Raw genomic sequence first — 19,709 nt, forward strand, 5'->3', positions numbered from 1 at the left:
TTGTGTTGGTAGATATATACTAGGGATCGGGGTGGAGGAGGAGAGGAGTGGTGACAGGTTTGTTTTCTCCTGCTTAAGCAGTGAAGTCACAGCCTGTCCTTTGACTTGTTTATTATGGGTTCAGAAGCAACAGCTGCTATAGCTCTTGGTGGTCCCTGAAAGGAGAAGCCTGGCCAGGGAGGTGACACATTATACTGGCCACTTCAGAACACCAACACCAGGGCCTGGCTGCTGTTCCCCATCTCCGCCTCCCTGGACTCTCTGAGGTTCTTTCAGCTGTCCCTTGCCAGGATAGGGTCCCTGGCTTTGGGGGCTGATTTAGGATGGTAGAACTACCCTTGGAAGGGAGAGTGGTGAGTTTACTCACTTTGGCCCTTTTATTTTCCTGTTGAGAAAACTGAGACTCAAGAAAAATGAGTCAGCTTGTCCAGGGTCCTCCTAGAACCCAGCCCTCTCTCCTGGATTTCTGTCCAGTGTTCTGTCTACAGCCACAGGTTGCCTTTATTCTGATCAATTGTGTTGATGAAATACTATGAAGCACCTGCCTACCCTGGTGTCTATGTCCTCTATTAGCGTCTACAGAAAATAAACAGTCTGGGTCCAGGTCAGGAGACCTGAGTTCTAGTCTCTACTATGATGCTTCCCAACTGGGATTGACTGTGGACAAGTCACTTCACCCATCCTAAGCATTCCTACTTAGAAAATGGAGATCATATCTGAGTTCCTTACCTGTTTGGGTTGTGGCTTTCCAGGTAGGAAATGAAAGCTAAGCTGATTGGGAGTGTTTTAGAACCAAAATGCTTTGTAAAAAGAAAGGTAAGTTGTTATTAGATAAGAAAAGACAGGAGTTCCTGCCTTCTAAGAGTGTGCTGTCCTATTGGGTCAACTAGATTGACATGCCAGAAAATACAAGGAAGACTATAGGAGCATGAGAAACTTAATGGAATCATGTACTGGAAATAGCAAAGACTCCAAAGTCTGAAAACCTGGGTTCAGATTCCCCTCTGTCACTTACTAGAGTTATTTATTTATTTTATTCTTTAGATTTATTTAATTATGGTCCAACAAGTCACTTCTCTCTTGGCCTGTTTCCTCATCTTTGCATGAGATAGATTAAGGTCCCTCCCAGTTCTCTTAACCCTCTTTTAACTTTAACAGAGGTCAGAGGAGTTCCATCTCCCATTGCTTGGGATTCTCTCAGGTGGAAGGCCTGAACTGACCTGAAAGGCAGCTGTCTTCCCATTACACATCCCTAAGGAATATCTGTCACTTAGCCTGAAGGTTTTGGGAGGTCAAGTAGAGCTCTGCTAGGTTTGGAATCTGAGTTCTTATTACCTGTGTGACCTTAGGCAAGGTGCTTTACCTCTCTGGGCCTCAATCGCCTCAACTATTAAAAGAGGGGGATTGCATTTGATGGTCCCTAAGGTCCATTTCAACTCTAAATATGTGGTCCTAGCATTCCATGAATTCTGTATCCCACTGTGGCTTCTGCTGGTTACCTTTTTCTCTTCTTCTCTCTGCACCTTCTTCCATACACCAATATGCCTTATCTTCCTTTGCACTGGAAACTAAGCTGAGAAATAGTGGTCACAGAAAATAGGCTTGGGAATTCCTCTCCCTTTGGAAACTCTGGAAGCCACCACGGCCTTTGATCTACTTGCCCGCTTATTGGTGTCTTTGTGGCCATGTGCCTGGGATGCCTGTGCTAAACTGGGCTTGGTGAGTCAGGCATCCTTGGGCCTGGTCACTGGTGATCTACTGTCCTCCTGCCCAGCTACCAACTCTGACCTGCTACGTTCCAAAAGGACAGCTCTCTCAGAATACCCACCCTGCTCAAGGATCAACTTGCTTAACAACTCCCCTGTCCCTCATTCTTTCCTTTTCCCTGTATACCTTGGTCCCACTATCTTCTCTTCTCCCCTCATTCTTTTCCTCACAACTCCTTGTTGTTGTTGTTCAGTCATGTCTGACATTTTGTGACCCCATTTGGGGTTTCTCTAGTTCATTTTACAGATGAGGAAACTGAGGAAAACAGGCTTAAGTGACTTGTCCAGGGTCACACAGCTAGTAAGTGTCTGAGGCCAGATTTGAATTCAGGTCCTCCTGACTCCAGGTCTGGTACGCTATCTACTGTGCCACCTAGGTGCCCATAATTCCTATCCCCTTCTAATTTGCTTTATGTCTCCCTTTAAAAAGATTTTTTTAAGAGTATTTTTTGTTTTTACATTTTCTAAATTTCCCCCTGAATCTTTGAGAGCCATTCCTTATAATGTCTCCCCTTCTTTTGACCTTTCCCTCCTCCCTCAGCCTTCTCCTCTGTCCTTCACCTGTACATCTTTTATTCTCTCCCTTCCTCTGCTTCCTTCTCCCTTCTCCCCTACTTTCCCCGCATCTCCTTTTCCTTCCTTTCTCTGCCTTGTTTTCACCTCCCCTCTGGCCCCTTTCTTTCTGCCCCCACCCTACTCTGTCTTCTCTCTCCTTTGTCTCCATGCCCCTCTCTTCCTCTTTTCTGTAGTTCCTCTCGCCTTCAGCTCCACTTTGTTCTTTTGCAGCAGAATCTCCCTGTGGCCCCATGACTTGTTTAGAAGACTGTTGGAGATTCCTAGAAGTAGAATATCCAAGGCCCAGACCCACCAATTCCTCTTTCTCCCAGATCTCCTCATCTCTGCAGTTCTCCATGGTTCCAGAATCCCTTGGGCCTGTCTTGTCTGTCCGTGGCCCTCTGTTACCTCTGCCCTTCTCCATTCATTCATTCCTTCGTTCATTCACTCACTCAACGACAAACATTTACTGAACACCTGTCATGTGTAAAGCTCTGTGCTAAATTTTCTCTGACAGTCCCAGATGGGCTATTGACTCACCAAGGGCCTGAAGCTGCTCTCCTAGCTAAAGATGACCCCTTTGAATTCTTGGGTAGGGGCAACTAACACTGCTGCCAGCCACTGCCTTGTATGTCTACAACAAAACTGTCAGCTCCCCATGTCATGTGCACTGACCCTGTTCTCCTCCCAGGAACCCTAGCCCCAGGCTGGGGACCATCTCCTGGGAATGGAATGCCCTGGGACTCTGTAAATTGCTGACCTAATCCTCCAACTGTGATGGTGCCAAGAGCCACAGAAGAATAGTCCCAAGGATATTGTGGGTGTGTGTGTTCACAAGCTCACATGGAGCATGGAACAGAAGATGTATGGAGCCTAATTTTAGGGTAGCGTTTTAGGGGCTGACTCAGAGCCTCTTGATCAAGTAGGGGTATGTGTTTGTACCTAGAACCATTAGCTTTGGAGCTCAAAGGGAACTTAGAGATCAGAGATTTAGTCTAACTCCCTTCTCCCTTACTTTATAAACGACAAAAGTGACCCACAGACAGGGTGAAAGGACTTGACCAAGGTCACTCAGGTGATCTGTATCAGAGGCAGAATTTGGAATGTGATCAGAGCCTTAGAGTCAGAAAGGACATTGGAAATCCTCTAGGCCAACTCCTTTATTTTACAGATGAGGAAGACTTAGGGGGTTTAAGATTACTCAGATGTTAAGTAGCAGAATTTGCTTCTGAACCCATGTCCTCAGATTCAAATGCAGCATTTTTTCCTTTTTTTGCACTAGGCCATATTCATCTGACTCCAAACCTAGTATTTTTTCACTGGCCCAAACTGCTCTGATGGTAATGGTGGTGACAAGGAGGAGACGGCAGCCTGAGGGCACAATAAGAGGCCTTCCAGGTTTGGCTTTGCCCTTCAGCCCTGGAATGTATCAAAGGAAGGTACAGGGTGGTTGGCCAGGGTCTGTGATGGCAATGGGGGAGCTGCCCCCACTATCTTCCTTCCATACATCCAGGGACAAAACTCTGTTTACCCTATGCTGTTTACCCTATGATGGCTGGCATAGGCTATCTCAGCTAGGAACTGACCTTGGAGATACAGTGATCATCAGTGGGGTAGGCATCCTTCCCCAAGTGCCATAAACCATCAGAGGAAAGTACGTTTTTGCTTCAATGGGAGACCTCCCATAGGAAGTTTAAGGTTCCCCTACCTGAAGTGCAATCTTAATTGGGGGATTGGGGAAAGGGGGAAGAGGACATAAGGGGACTCAGAAGACAATGTATTTATCAATTAGCATTTATTAAATGCCTACTGTGTTCCAGGTACTGTGGCTACAAAGACAAAAGTATAATCTTTACCTCTAGGAAGCTTGCATTCTATCAGGAAAGACAAACTCTCCATAATTAGCTATATAAAAAATAAATACAAGGTAAAACAAAATTTTTTTTTTTGCAGGGGCAGGGGAAGGGACACTAGAAGCTGGGAGTATTAGGAAAGGCCTCATGTAAAGCATTGAAGATAGCACATCTATAGATGCCCAAAAAACCCCAACCATACTCCAATTTCTCCCCCTCTTCCACCCTGTCAGTTACCCCAACATGGCTCAGAGAAAAGTACACTGGCCCTAAAGTTAGAGGATATGAGTTCAAATCCTGCCTCTGATTATTAAAACTTTTTTTTTTTTGCTTTTTGGAAGGCAATTGGGGTTAAATGACTTGCCCAAGGTCACACGGCTAGTTTTGTGTTGTGTCTGAGGTTGGATTTGAACTCAGGTCCTCCTGACTCCAAGGCCGGTGCTGCGCCACCTAGCCACCCCACTGCCTCTGATTCTTATACCCTGTGTGACCTGAGACACATTATTTAAATCTCTGAGACTCAGTTTCCCCATCTATAAGATTAGATGTTTGGACAAGAGAGCCTCTGAGGTCTCTTTCAGTCCCAGATCTGTGTGGTATTGTGGCCCTTTCACTTTTGAACTGACAGTGTTTAGGGAAGGCCAAGCAGTGTGTCTTGCTGGGGAAATCTGAGTTTTGCTACCAGCTCCTCTGGTGACTTTTGGGAATGAACCACTTACTGTCTCTGGTCCTCAGTTTCCTCATCTAATATGGGGATAATGAGACCTGCTCCACCTCTCTTTAGGGGGTTGTTGTGAGGATGAAATGAAATAATGGGTACCTTGAAAAATGGGATACAGTAATAGTAAGGTATCATTATTATCATTATGTCTTGAGGGGAGGGAGGGGTTTTCAGCCCTGGGAGGAAATCTCCCTTGCCTCTTCTCCCTTGGTCCCAGGGTTCCATAGGTCAGATAGAGCTTGAGGAGTCAGGTGACTGTGGGCCTCAGACTCAGCAGTTTGTACAGGCTCCAGTCTAGGCTTAGAGACAGAGGTAGAGGCATCTTGCTGTCTAGAGGGAAGTGGGATGGCCCTGTTCTGAGGGCCCTTCAAGGCCTCCTTGGCCCATTGATGAGAGCCACTGAAGTGAGGGGCTCTGGGGGAAGCTCAGGATTGAGGCAAATCACATCTAACTTTGTCCCTTGGACCAACAAGTGATAAACTGGGGTGATAAACCAGGCTTATTGTGCCCCTTATCTGGGGCCCCTTTGCCAGCCTCTGTCCTGTTCTCCCCTGGATTAGTGACTGGGAATCAGAGGGCAGGAAACCCAGCACCCCTTCCACCCCACCCCCCAAAGCCCTTCTCAGACCATGTCTCTGGTCCTAGTGTGAGGGGCATCCTGGGCCTTAACTCATTTTTTGTGCCTTTAAAAAGGCCCACTGTGCCCAGGAGAAATACAGTATGACATACTAGAAAAGAACTCTGGTCCCAAGTCAGAGAAACTGGCTTGGAAACATGATTCTGCTACTCATTACCTTTGTGACCCTAGGCAAGTGACTTCCCCTCTCTGGGCCCCAATTTCCTCATCTGTAAAATGAGAGGGTTGGGCCAAATGGTCTCTAAGGTCCACTTTCAGTTCTAGGTCCTCTGCCCTCCTGGTATAAGGCAGTTCTCTTGGTCACCACCTTTCTGATTTTGCTCCTTCTACCCTGACCCATCCTCACTGGTAGAAGATAGAAGTCCATTGCATTCCTCTCTTCTTTTGAAATCTATTATCAGGAAAGAATCTGCTAGATTCATTCATGCAGAGAGATAAGTGATTGGTAAATGGTTCCTTCTATGACCCTTCTCTGGGGTATTTGCATTTAACTGGGGTGGGGGCGGGAGTGGGGTAAGGGGGGTCGGGACTAGGGGAGTTTCTAGTCAGAGGAATCAAGTTTTTGTTTTGAAATTAGAAACATTATCCAAGCAGGTGGGGGATCTGTTTTGGGGTTCTTCTCAAATAGGGGAAGACCTCTGTGCCTCCAAAATCACTACAGGCAGCACTTAGTTCTCCTGTTTTGACCCTGAGACCAGTTGTGACTGGAGTCCTTATATATTCAGTTTCAGCAAATCATCTAAACTCTCTGGGCCTCAGTTTCCTCATCTGGAAAATGAGGGGGTTCAGCTAGATGGCTTTGGAGATTCCTTCCAACTCTAGATCTTTGATTCTGTGTTCCTGTGATCTAAAGAACCTACATATGTTTCTCTCGGAGAAGAAAAGGCTTAGGGAGGATGTGTTGGCTCTCTTCCTACATTTCCTGGACTGTGCCATAGCAGAGAGATTTCAGTTGGTCTCTTTGGCCTTGTTGTGGTCTAGAGGTTCTAGGAACCCTAAAATTCAAGGGCACCGGGTGGATGTCTGCCTCCATTACTAGAAATTTTAAGGAGGAAGATTTAAATTCAACCTAAGGAGAAGCTTCCCAACAAAAGAAGGATGGGCTGTCTTGGGAGACCTCTGGTTCTTCACAACTTGAGGGCTTTTAGATAGCTAGATTGATAAAGCATTAATTAAATGCTTACTAAGAGCTTCATACTGCACTGGCTAAAAGATAATCCCTGCCTTCAAGACACTTACATCCTAATGAGGGAAAACAAAGTGTTAAAGGGAGCTAGGAAAAAAAAAATGACCTATCAGAGCCCTGGGACACTCCATTATCAAAGGAAGGAGGTGGAGATGCTGGTCTGCATAGAAGAAGCTTAGGGAAAGAGCCAGGAAGTAGCTCTGAAGTGGCAGAAGTGAGGGGCTATTGTTAAGAGTCTGGTTCAAATACATATTGGACTAAATGACTCTTCCAATTCTGAGATTCTTAGCCCTTTTTTCATTCTGTCCTTTGTTTTTATGTCATCTTCATTTCTGGCTATGTCCCCCTACCGCCCCCCCCCCCCCATCAGCCATACTCAGTCTTTATAACAAAGAATAAAAAACAAATAAAGAAAAAAACCCCAATTCCACAAGATGTATGTGTAATATTCCTCATCCTTAAACTCCTCACTTTTTCAGAGAGAAGATGGTGTGCTTTTTCAAATCTCTGAGGCCAACCTTGATCATTATAATTATAATGTTGGGGTTTTTTTTGTCCTTTCCTTTTTCTTTGTTGTTACTATTATTTTCATTATATTTCCCTCAGCATCAATTCATATAAATCTTTGTGTGCTTCTCTGAATTTTTCACATTCATCACTTCTTATGGTGCAGTAATATCCCATGACTTTCATGTTCTAAAATTTGTTTAGCTCTTTCCCAACCTGTGGGCATTTGCTTCATTTCCAGGTCTTTGCTGTCATAGAAAGTGCTGCTAGGAATATTTTGGGTCTTTTCTGTCTCTGACCTCCTTGGGACACATGCCTAGAATCAAAGGGTATAGACTTCTTAGTAATTTTTAGCATAATTTAAAATCATTTTCTAGAATGGTTGGACCAGTTCACATCTTCAACAATGATGATTTAATAGCCTTTCTTGTAGCCCCTCCAATGTTGACGATTTCCATCTTTTTCATCTTTGCCATTGTGTAGGATGTAAGGTGAAACCTCAGAGTTGCTTTGATTTGTATTTCAGTTGTGATTTGTAGCAGTCTTTCATATGATTGTTAATAGGTTGCAATTCTTTTGAGAACTCTTTATATTTTTTTGATCTCATCCATTGGAAATGGCTGTCTGTTTTATATATTTGTGATAGTTCCCTTTGTATAGGTTGGATATCAAATCCTAATTGGAGATATTTGATACAAATTCCTCCCCACCACACTGACATTTTCCTTTCTCATCCAAACTGTGTAGATTTTCTTCATGCAAAAACCTTTCAATTTCAAGTGATCAAAATTATTTATTTCATCTTTTGTGATTGCCTGTGGCCATTGTTTGATCCATTTTATCACTTTGTAAGAAGCAATGTGCCATGGAAAGAATGCTTGAATTGAAAACCTACGTTCTAATCTGACCTTTAGCTATGTGACCCTTAGGAACATTCTTTGTTTCAGTTTCCTCATCTCTACTTTCATACATTATGAATCTGTGATCTCACCCATGTTCTTTTTTTTTTTTTTTTTTAAAGCATTTGTTTGTTTGTTTTTTTGAGGGGGGAAGGCAAGGCAGTTGGAGTTAAGTGACTTTCCCAAGGTCACACAGCTAGTAAGTGTAATCAAGTGTCTGAGGTCAAATTTGAACTCAGATCCTCTTGACTCCAGGGCTGGCACTGTACCACCTAGCTGCCCCTCACCTATGTTCTTCTCTCCAGGGATGCAGATGCCAACCTGTCCATGCTCTTCTGTCCTGTGTAACTCTTGTCTTTGTCTTCCCCTGAATCTCCAGAGTTCACCCAATGTGAAGGCTGATCATTGTTTTCTAGATCCCTTGACTTGGTACAGATGCCAGACTAGAATTCCACTCTTCATTTCTCTCTTGTTCTTGATACATGACCCAGCTCCTTCCCTAGTCTTCCATTTCTCTGATATAGCCCCTTTTACACAATTCCTCATTTTCAGTGTCATGCATCCTGCTCCCAAAATAGGCAACTGAGAGATTATCAGTAACTACTTAGCAACCTATATACCTCCTTTCCTATCTCTACAAAAATGTTTAGAAAAGCATTTTTATTGATGTCTTTTGTTTTTTACGAAAAAAACAAATCACCTTTGTTTCTGAATACATTTCTCTGCCCTCCAGATTTCTTCCCAGAGAAGGGTCCTCTGCAATAAAAACCAAAAGAATAAGAAAAAAAGGACAGTCCAGCTAGACCAACCAGCATATAAACTGAATTTGACAGTTTAGACAATATTCTGTACCTGTGGTCCCCCACCTCTGTAAGAAGGGAAGGAATTGCATTCTCTGCAAAATTTTTATGGAAATGACCTAACCACCATTACCACATGGGTAAAACAAGGGAATAAGCTTTTGCAATTGTGTTCTTTAGCAGAGCACATCTTTCTTCTCGCACAGCTAACTGCATGAAAGGGAGGGAAATGTCAGGATCTCATTGTACTTTTTGTTCACCAGGATGTGTTTTTTTCTCTTTGTGGCCTCAGAACTTAGCCCAGTTCCTGACATATGAAAAGTGCTTAATAAATGCTAGCTGAATGAAAGAAGAATTTAAAAACACTGTATTTGGGAGAGCAAATTGTGCTTTTTATAGAATGCTGATCTCCTTCAAATCCAACCTCAGACACTTAGTAGCTTTATGACCACTTAACCATTGCCTGCCTCAGTTTCCTTATCTGAAAAATGGCAGTTAATAATAGCACCCTGCCCCTCCAGGGCTGTTGTGAGGATCAGATGAGATACTTTTTTGTAATTTGCTTTCAAACCTTAAAGCCATAGAAATAAAGTCTAAATAAATAAATAAAACCCCAAATAAGTAAATATTAGCTATTGTTACTAAGTTTCTTGAGGACAGGGACTATCCTTTGCCTCTTTTTATCTCCCCTGTGCTTAGTTATCATTGTGCCTGGTACAGAGTAGGTGCTTAATAAATGTTTATTGGTTGATTATTGCTCATGTTTTTAATATCAAGATTGTTTCAGAGTTTGTAAAGATAGTCATGATTTCCTCATCTGTAATATGAGGATGATAATAGTTTCAGTACTTACCTCATATGAGTCAGCTCATCATGGTGAACAGATGAGGCCACCTTTGAAGTCCAAAAAACTCCTAGGATTTGAGTCTTGCTTCTGGCACCTACTGGCTGTGTGACCATGGGCAAGTCACTTGATTTCTCAGTGACCCCATTTGAGTGGGGGACTCTCTAAGACTAAAAGTTGTGGAAAATTGCTGATCTTTAGCAGTGAAGGGAGTTTCCACACTAAGAGTCCCTCAAATTAATGATTTGTACCAAAAATTTGACCCCTATCAAATCCTTCCTTCCAGGGTTATTGTGAAGATTAAATGAGATAATGTATGTAAACTCCTTTGCAACCAAAGTGCTATAGAAATGCTAGCTATGTAAATGACCCAGCTCCTTCCCTAGTTCTTTTATTTTTAAAATTATTTTAATTTTATTTTTTATGATTATTTTATGACATTCAAGGCCCACTTCGTGCTGGCAGTTCCTCAGTCCCCTGGCTGTGTGACTCAGTAAAAGTTATGAACTGGAGAGCAGTTGATGTTGCCCCCAAACCTGAGGGTCAGTAGTTTAAGGCTGGGGGCATGAGAGGAGTGTTGTTCTCTCCAAAGAGGGGCTAGTGGAAAACCTGATCCTGTATGGTTTGAGCAAAACCTGGCCAGGAATTTGACTTAGGCCAAGCTCTTTTCTCTCTCTATTCCTTGTGCCTCAGTTTCCATTCATTTTCTGAACAGTGAAGGTCAAGGGATGCTCAGGCAGGGCCCCTGGAGGTACCAACATTGAGTTCCACAAGAGCCCAGAGCTGGGTGTGCAAATGGTCACTTTGTCTAGAGTGTCAGGTGAAGAGGATATAAGGCCATTGTCTGAACAGAGCTTGGCATTGGGATGGAGGTTGCTTCTTGCAAGTGGCCTTTGGAGTCCCCAGGAGTAGGTGAGATTTGAATTCAGGGCTGATGAGTGTTCAAGTATGGGAGTATAAGGTCTTCCAGGCTCGTGGCTCATTCTGCCCTGTTAGTAATCCTTGGTCACATTTGTATCTTGAAACAGCTTGTGCAACTTCCTGTCTTGGTGGGGCCACTGGAGGCTGGGTGAGAAATAGCACCCCAAGAAAAATGAGGAAACTCTGGGCCCAAAGGGAGGGCCTTGGGAGATGTCTGGGCACTGAATGGGGCTGCGGACATCAGGCTCCAGAGCCCTACAGACAGAAGCATTCCAACCATCCCTCCCAGAGTGCCTCCCTGTGTGCCTGGTGGGAGAGGAGGGCCTTAAGGTACATAATACTGCCCTTGGTCAGTAGGGGATGGCTAGTATGGGTGGAGTGTGAGCCTTGGCCAACTAGATGGGCCTTAGGATTACTCTGGGAGGAGGGGATAGGGATGATGGGAGATCTGGTGAAGGAAGTTAAACCTAAGGAGGGCTTGGGGGCACAGTGGGGAGCTGTGGCTTGGGCTACTTTGTCAGAGATGAACCAGAACTGGTTTTAGAGGAGAGAGGAAGTACAGAAAGAGGCACAAGGCTTATCATTAGCCCCAGTGCTCAGTGACCAAATCTTGGCTTAGACACTACTTACCACTGATTTTTTGAATATACTTAGGAGCTTGGAAGGAAGGACAGTGCCCAACCCTAGAGAACCAAAGTATCTGTAGCCAGAAGGGGGCTTACATATCATAGAATCTCTGATCTAGTTCTGAAAGGGATCTCAGAAGCCACTGGGTCCATTCCCTTCATTTTACAGATAAGGAAGCAAAGGCCCAGGAAATCTGAGTGACTTACCCATTTTTCTACAGGTAGAGAAGGTGGCAGTGTCTCTCTCTGTATCAGCCTTGATCATGGGATTTGCTTCTATGAGAGACTTTATGGATCATTTAGGCCAAAGGTTCTTAACCTGGGCTCTGTGGACTTCTTTTATAAAATTCATATATATTATATCATATATTTATTTTATTATATATTCTATTAAAACATTTATTTTAATACATTTTTAAATTTAATATGAAGACATAATTATATTATAATACATATTTCTATTTCTTTTTTTTTTTTGCTTTGGGGGGGGAAGGCAGGGCAGTTGGGGTTAAGTGACTTGCCCAAGGTCACATGGCTATTAAGTGTTAAGTGTCTGAGGCTGAATTTAAACTCAGGTCCTCCTGACTCCAGGGTCAGTGCTGTATTCACTGTGCCACCTAAGCCACCCTATAATACATGTTTATATATAGGTAGAACTATACCGCACTATAATTGTTTTCCTTTGTAATCCCATGTATTTTATTTTATTAATTTAAAAACATTATTCCAAGAAGGATTCCATAGACTTCACCAATCTGCCAAGGGATCTGACATACAAAAAATATTAAGAACCCCTGATCTAGTCCATTTTTCATATTTTTCAGATTGGGAACTTTGGGAGAGGGTATTTGAATCACCAAAGGTCACAGCTAGTGACTAACTGAAGCAGGATTCAAATCCAGGTTTTCTGACTCTAAATCCAGAGCTCTTTCTATTTCACTGTGTTTACCCGTCTATCAACAAATATTTCTTATGGGCCCTATTATCTACAAGAAACCAAGCTGTGCTGAGTTGGGGCACAAGGGTCACACCCAGCCTCTGCCTGTAATGAGTATATGGTCTTGTGGGGGAGGTAGAACGTGTGAGACACTGCTGGCCTCACAGGGCCAGCTAACAATCCTAAATGATGCTATCTCAGTGTCTAAGGGTGCTGTCTAATTTCTAACTGTCTCATACCGAAGGGGTGGCTTGGATCTTCAAAGTTGGGGTCAACCCAGGATTCAGAGAGCTCAGGGAAGGCTTCCAGGAGGATGAGGGGCTTGAACTGGTGTTTGAAGGATAGGGAGTCAGGGGAGAAGATAGACAGGAGAGGTTACTGGGAATAGGATGGGAGGGTGCAGCCAAAGGTTTGTGTAAGGGGACAGTGCAATCCTATCCCTGGCCTGGCCTAGGGATGACTCAGCATGATGGAACAGCAGAGTGGAGGGATGAGACCTAGGACTGACTCCTTCCCTTCTGGGCAGTGACATGAAGTTCACTGGGTGCCCACTGACTGTGGGCAAAGTGAAAGATCCTGTGTTTGAGTCCCAGTTTTAACACACTGACTAGTCTGACCTTAGGCAAGTAACCTCACCAGCCTGACCCTCAGTTTTCTGATTTGTAAAAAGGACAAGCCCCACTTGTCTCATGGGGATTTTACTTAGTCATTTTATTTTTGGACTGGACCTGTGATTTCATTGATAAAGGGAACTCCCAATGAGGAAACACCCTCTCTCAATGTAACTTGGCACCTAGTCTGCAACTTAATGTCTTGGAGAGTTGCGGGGGGCAGTAAGTTAAATGCCTTGTCCAGGGTCAGGCAGTCAATCTGTGTCAGAGGTGGGCCTGGAACTTAGGTCTTCCTGACTCTGAGACTGACTTTCTAGCCAGATACTTTGTTTCTCTAGGGTTGGGCACTGCCCTTCCTTCCAAGCTCCCAAGTATATTAAAAAATCAGTGGTAAGCAGCGTCTAAGCCAAGATTTGGTCACTGAGGGTTGGGGCTGGTGATAAGCCTGACTCTCAGGGCAGCCTCAGAGGGTTTCAATGATGATGAAATGATAAAGTGCTTTATAACTGTAAAGCACTATAGGTTATTATTGTAGACAAATCTCTTGACTTCACTGAGACCTAATTTCCTCATCTGTAATAAGGCCCAAACCACGATGATAAGGGTGATGATGAGGATGATGAAGAAGAGAAACTCAGTGGCAGCTCCAGTCTGTGATACTATGATTTACCTCACAAAGCTATTGGGAGGAAAGTGTTTTGGAGTCTTTAAAGCTCTATAGAGATGAGAACTATAATCCTGTATTAGGAACGCTGTTGATTCTAAGGAGAGTTTACTTTCTCTCTTTCTTCCTTGCTTTCTCTCTTCCTTGCCTGCTCCTGGGTTCCCTTCAGCTTCCAGGTTCTCTTTGCCTGGTTTCCCCAGAGCAGCCTGAACACTGAGACCAGTAGCTGTTTATGTGAATAAAGATGGGGGAAGTCATGGGGAGATCAGCTGCTTCAGCTCAGCCTTCTTTACCCCAATCCCATGACTGGAGTGGTAGGAAGAGTGAGGAAGAGGGGAGGTCAGGCCCACAGGGGGTGGAGAGTACTCTGGAGTCTCCACTGCCTTGTTACTGTGGCAGAGGGAAATACCCCGGCCTGTCTTTGGGATAAGGGTAAATGTCATGGGGAAGCCCAGTGGTTGGATCTTTCTCCAGAAGGGGCACTTCTGGGTTTGCTTCCTTGGTTCCCCAAGATCCTCCTATGTCCTTCCTGCCAGCTGGGACTGGAGGCTTAGCAGGGGAGCCCTTTCTGGGCTCCCTGAGATAGCCAGAGGATGGAATCCTAAACCTTCAAGCAGGCTATGTTAGGTCCTATCAAAGCTCTGCTTAGGGGTCCAGTGGAATGGAAGTTCTTTGAGGACAGGGAGGGTCTCACTTTTGTATTTATATCCCCAGTGTCTAGTACACATATGCACTTAATCAATACTTGTTTTTTGATTGCTTGATTGAAGGGAGTACCCACACAGATGAAGTCACAGATACTTGAAGTAGGCACTGTGCTATTCACTGGGGCTACAAAGACAAACTCTGTCCTCAAGGAAGCTGTAGGAATCCCTGCCAAATAGCCATTGCCTGTGTCCATTGGGAGGATCAGTGTCTGGTTTCTAAATTCCAGGGTCAGGCATTCTTGCCCTCAGGAAGGCTTTCACACAGCACTGTGTCAAGGAGCATTCTCTATGAGCAGTGGCAGCTAGCTGGGTGGAGGGAAGGGAAGAGACATCATTCAAGGCTGAGTCCCAGACCCTCCCTGGGAAAGGTTTCCTAATTCTTTGAAAGATTGTGCCTTCAATCAGTTAGACAGTAAAGTAGATAGAGCACTTGGCTTGGAGTCAGGAAGACCTGAGTTCAAATCCAGCCTTAGACACTTGTTTGCTCTGTGATCCTGGATAAGTCACTTAACCTCTATCTACCTCATTTCCTCATCTGTAAAATGAGGATAGTAATAGCACCTTCCTCTAAGGATCATTATAAGGATCAAATAAGATAACATTTGTAAAGTACTCAATGTAGTGTCTGGGACATAATACATACTTGACAAGTATTTACTTCCTTTCATCCTTCTTTCCTTCAGTCCTCTGGACTTGAGGCCTTCTATATTTACTGACTGCTATCAGATGTGAGGAATGGGACCCAAACCCCAAGTCAGAATAGAGTCTAATGGATCTCATTTCTGCCTGAAGCTCATGTCCCTGCCTTCTGACAGAGTAGAGGCAGAAGGACCAGCACCAGAGAAGGCCTGGCAGAATGTGAAGATTCCTAAAACTTTGAAACTGGAAAGGCACCCTAGAAATCACCTAGATCTGCCCCTTTCGTTTTAAGAAGAGTGTGGTGGAAGGGGCACTGTGCTTGGAGTCTCATATCCTGAGTTCAAATCCTTGTTACCTGAGTGACCTTGGGCAAATCATTTCTCCATCTGGATCTCAGTTTCCTTATCTGTAAAGTAAGGGTCTAGACTAGATGACCTCTCACTTCCTTTTAGAGCTGAGAGCTCTAGATCTATGACCCCATTAGTTGTGGATGGGGAGACTTAGGCTTAGGGAGTGGAAGTAACATGCTCAGGGTCACGTAGGTAGTTTTGGAGAACCAGATCTCCAGCCCCTGCTTCTTTGTACTCTACCACACTCCTCTCACTTCCTCCCCTTCTTGCTTTGCTTGGGTTTGTTGCTGATGTTGCTCCATCCCCCAGACCTTCCCACTATCCCCTTGCTCCCACTGCATCACAGCTATCCATCACTGAACTCAGGAGTGAAGGGTGGCCAAGACGGAACCCAGCATGGAGATCTGGGCATATACAGTGCTCTCAGGAAATACTTGGACTGGTTTGATGAATGAAAAGGATGAGCATATGGTTGCTGTTTTTCTTGGGACCACAGATGTAGAACTGGGAGAGACATTAGAGGGTATCTGGTGAAATGCTTTCATTTTGTAGATGAGTCCCAGAGACTCAACAGGTCAGCAAGAACCTACTAAGCGCTGGGGAAACAAAGAAAGGCAAAAAATGTTCCCTGCCCTCCAGGAACTCAGCAGTCTGATGAGAGAGACAACATGCAAACAGCTCTGTACATCAAAGATCTATCTGAAGGTAAATGAGATGGGAGGAGATTTCAGAGGCAGGGCACTAGCACTGATGGGGAGTGGGGAAATGCTTTTTACAGAAGGTGAGATTTTGGCTTTGACTTGAAGGAAGCCGGGGAAGCCAGGAGGTAGACATTAGAAGGGATACTGTTCCAGGCCTGGTGGGGCAGGCAGTGAAGAGGTTTAGTACCTTGTCCAAGCAAGGCCATGTGGATAGCAAATGTCAGGGCCTGGGTTCAAGCCAAGACTCTTTCTCCTCTAACAGAGGAAGGCTGTGGCAACTTTGTTGGACCTCAGTTTTCCCATTTGTAAAATGAAGGGATTGGAATAGATAGATCTTTATCTCAGGATGCCCCAAAACAGGGCGACTCCCAAGACAGTAAAAATCTCTTATGAGCAGAGTCTTATAGGATCATGGATTGAAAGGGACCATTTAGACAAGGCCTCCCTCCCCCTCCATTTTACTGATGAGAATACTGAGTCTCAGAGAAGTGACTTGCCCACAGTCACCCAGGTAACAAGAGGAAGAGCTGGGATTTCAGCCCAGGTCCTATGACTCTGAATCCCATGCTTTTTCCAGAGAACCACACTACCTGAGATCTCATTCTATCTTCATTGTCTAATCTCAGGCAGATCTTTATTAAACCTTCTCTGAGTCTTAGGTTCCTCCAGCACCCTACAATGTCGGGTAGGTTAGCTGCTCTTAGCTCAATGGAAAGGTCAAGAACAGTGATCTGGCCATGTCATGGAACTCAGGTGCTAGAATATGGTACCTCATTCTCTGGTCCTCTGGCATCTCTTCTCCATACAGTGACTCTTCCCCAACCCTTGGTTCCTTGTCACCCCTAACCTGGGGCTATGGGCTGCCTGGCTCATGGGACAGGAATGTATGCCACCCTGTGAGCCATGCCAGTGTCTGTGTCATGGCTCACAATTGGGTATAAATATCCCCCATGCTTAGAGGGCTTTGGAGTGTGAAAGACTGAGTGAGGTGGGCAGGGCCCTAGGGTGGGGGCAGGGCCCTTCCTGGCAGGAATCCGGCGTCTCCATTGGGCCATTTGTTGGAGCTATTCATAGAGAAGCCTCATTACTGGCTCTATTTTTAACTCAGCTTTTAAATTTTGCCAGCACCTGGTCTGGTGCTTACTGAAGAGAGGTGGGAGGATGAGAGAGTGGCATGATGCTGGCCAAGGAGTCTTGATAGGAAGGAAATAGGGGGTATCTTCTGCTCATGGAGAGAACATCAGATTTGGAGCCAGAAGACACTGATTCAAATCCCGACCCTTCCATTTATTAACTGGGTGACATTTGGCAAGTTACTTGAACTCTATGGCCCTTAGCTTCCTCATCTGTAAAATGAGGGGGTGAATCAGATGATTTCTAAAATCCATTTCTAAAATCTCTTGATCTTCATCCTAGGATCTCAGGCGAGTCTCTCAAATCAAATTCAGTGGCTGTCCTGATCTTGTGAAAATCCATCATTTATCTCAGTTTATTATTATTATATGTTTCAGTTTTCTGATTTGTAAACTGGGGGCTCATTGTCTTAACTGATATTTATTTAGGGCCTTAGGGTTTTCAGAGCACTTTAAGTCTGAACCTTACAACCACCCTGAGATAGGCGTTACAGATATTGAAATACATATTTTTGCAGAAGGAGAAACTGAGTCTTGGAGAGAAGTTACATGACTTGCCCATAGTCACAAAGCTAGGAAGTGTTAGGTGGGAGTCAAATCCAGGTCTTTCTTGCTCTGAATCTAGTTCTCTATATGATGTTCTTCTGCCCTGACCACCATGAGGGATGTTGTTAGGAGCAAATGAAATGACTTTTACAGGGTATCCCAAAGATCTTAGTGCAGTTTTAAGCTTTGATAGCTTGCCATGAGACCTCTGGGGCACTCTATATATGGCTCTTTATAGATCATAAAGCATTTGAGAAAGAGGATGGCAATTATCATGCTGGATGGTCAATGGGCAGACACTTAGTGAAGAATGAGTTGACTGAGGACTTGTCCCTTTCATCTGAAGATCTAGTCACTCTGCCTGGTCACGCCAATGGCCAGGAAGCATAGTGGCCATCCAGAAAGTCAGAGTCTCACATTCTAGGTCTGGCTAGTTTTGTCCAACAGCTGCCCCTACCAGTCCCATGGCACACTGGGACTGAGGCTTTCCTCTTACGTTCCATGACTTGGCCTAGGATATCCTCCATGTCTGAAATGCACACCCTCCTCCCCTCCACTTCTTAGAATCCCTAGCTTGCCTCCGAATTCAGCTCCACTTCCTTATGAGTCCTTTACTGATTCCCTCCCTTGTTAGTATCCCCTCCCCTAATTCCTTCATTCAGTCATTTTCAGTCATGTCTGACTCTTCATGACCCCATTGGGGTTTTCTTGGCAAAGGCACTAGACTGGTTTTCCATTTCCTTCTCCAGTTTATTTTACAGATAAGGAAACTGAGGCAAAACTGAGGGCTAAATGTTTTTCCCAAGGTCACACAGCTAGTAAGTGCCTGAGGTCAGATTTGAACTCAGGTGTTCCTAACTCCAGGCCCAGTGCTCTATCCCCTGCACCAGCTAGTTGCCCTCCTCATTAATTTTATTCATGGTTTGTATTTATTTTCCAGGTGTATGCTGTTTCCCCCCAGTAGAATGTAAGGGGAGAGCCCAGGGACTGTTTGATTTTTGTCTCTGTACTCCCAGGGCATGGCACAATGAAGGTGCTTAATGAATGTGTTTAATAATTGTTTGGCATTCTGTTGACCTTTTTCCTGAGAGGACCCCAGTCTTCTTCCAGATCTGGACCCTAACAATGCTCTGACTTCAGGGGAAAGTAATCAAACAGACGTGGATTGTTTAGAAAGGCGGGAGCTTGAGGAGGATAGGAAGGAAGAAAGGCCCCTGGCTGCTTTTCCTCCTGGCACCCACTGCCAGGCATCACAGGACACCGCAGAAATGCTTGGTGGTATACATATGGGACATAGGAATGCCTCGTTACACAGGTGGAGACTGGAGGGCTTGTTCCCCTTCAAGAAACTTTGATGAACCAGTGAGTTGAGAAGCATTGATCGAGCACTTATTGTTTGCAATCAATAAAGCAGCCACACTCTATAAAGGACCTGCTATGTGCCAGTTAGATGCTGGGGATATACCAAATACACAAGTTAGGCAGCCCCTTCTCTCTGCTAGGGAAAACAACATGACAAAATATATAAGAGGGAACCAGCAGCTAGGGAGGACCAGGAATGGCCTCCAGTAGGAGGTGACAGTAGGGCTGAACTTTGCAGGAAACTAGGGAATTTAAGAAGTGGGAGGAAGAAGGGAGTTCATTCTAGGCATGGAGGACAAAGGTGTGGAGGTGGGGAATGGATTATATAGTTTGAGGAATAGTGAGTAGACCAAAATTAAGAATTCATGAAGTGAGGTGATATGCAGTAAACCCAGAAAAGTAGCTTGGAGCCAGACTGGGAAGAGCTTTAAATGTCAACGAAAGGAATTTATGTTTTATCCTAGAGGCAATAGGGAGCCAAGGAACTTTTTGAGTGACATAGTCAGGTCTATGCTTTAGGAATGTACCACTTTGTCAGCTGCCTGCATGGAGCTTATATTCTACTTGGAGAAAGCTATATCTATACAAATAATTATAAAAAAGTATAAAATTGAGGCAGAATAGATTATTAACAACTGGGGGAGAATCAAGGAAGGCTTCATGGAAGAGGTACATCCAAGCTGAGTCTCAAAAGAGGTTCTTTCCTTCCTTCCTTCCTTCCTTCCTTCCTTCCTTCCTTCCTTC

At 44.5% G+C, this 19,709-nt stretch overlaps 1 protein-coding gene across 1 annotated transcript in view; it reads left to right on the plus strand.

Moving 5' to 3' along the window:
* Positions 1-19,709, plus strand: part of TFEB (transcription factor EB) — a 34,154-nt gene that overhangs the window by 7,999 nt on the left and 6,446 nt on the right. The window lies entirely within an intron of this gene.

This window comes from Petaurus breviceps, unplaced genomic scaffold, assembly GCF_028583685.1.
Source record: "Petaurus breviceps papuanus isolate PSGF00001 unplaced genomic scaffold, PetGlider_PUasm1.0 90352, whole genome shotgun sequence".
In the NCBI taxonomy this organism is placed as follows: Eukaryota; Metazoa; Chordata; class Mammalia; order Diprotodontia; family Petauridae; genus Petaurus; species Petaurus breviceps.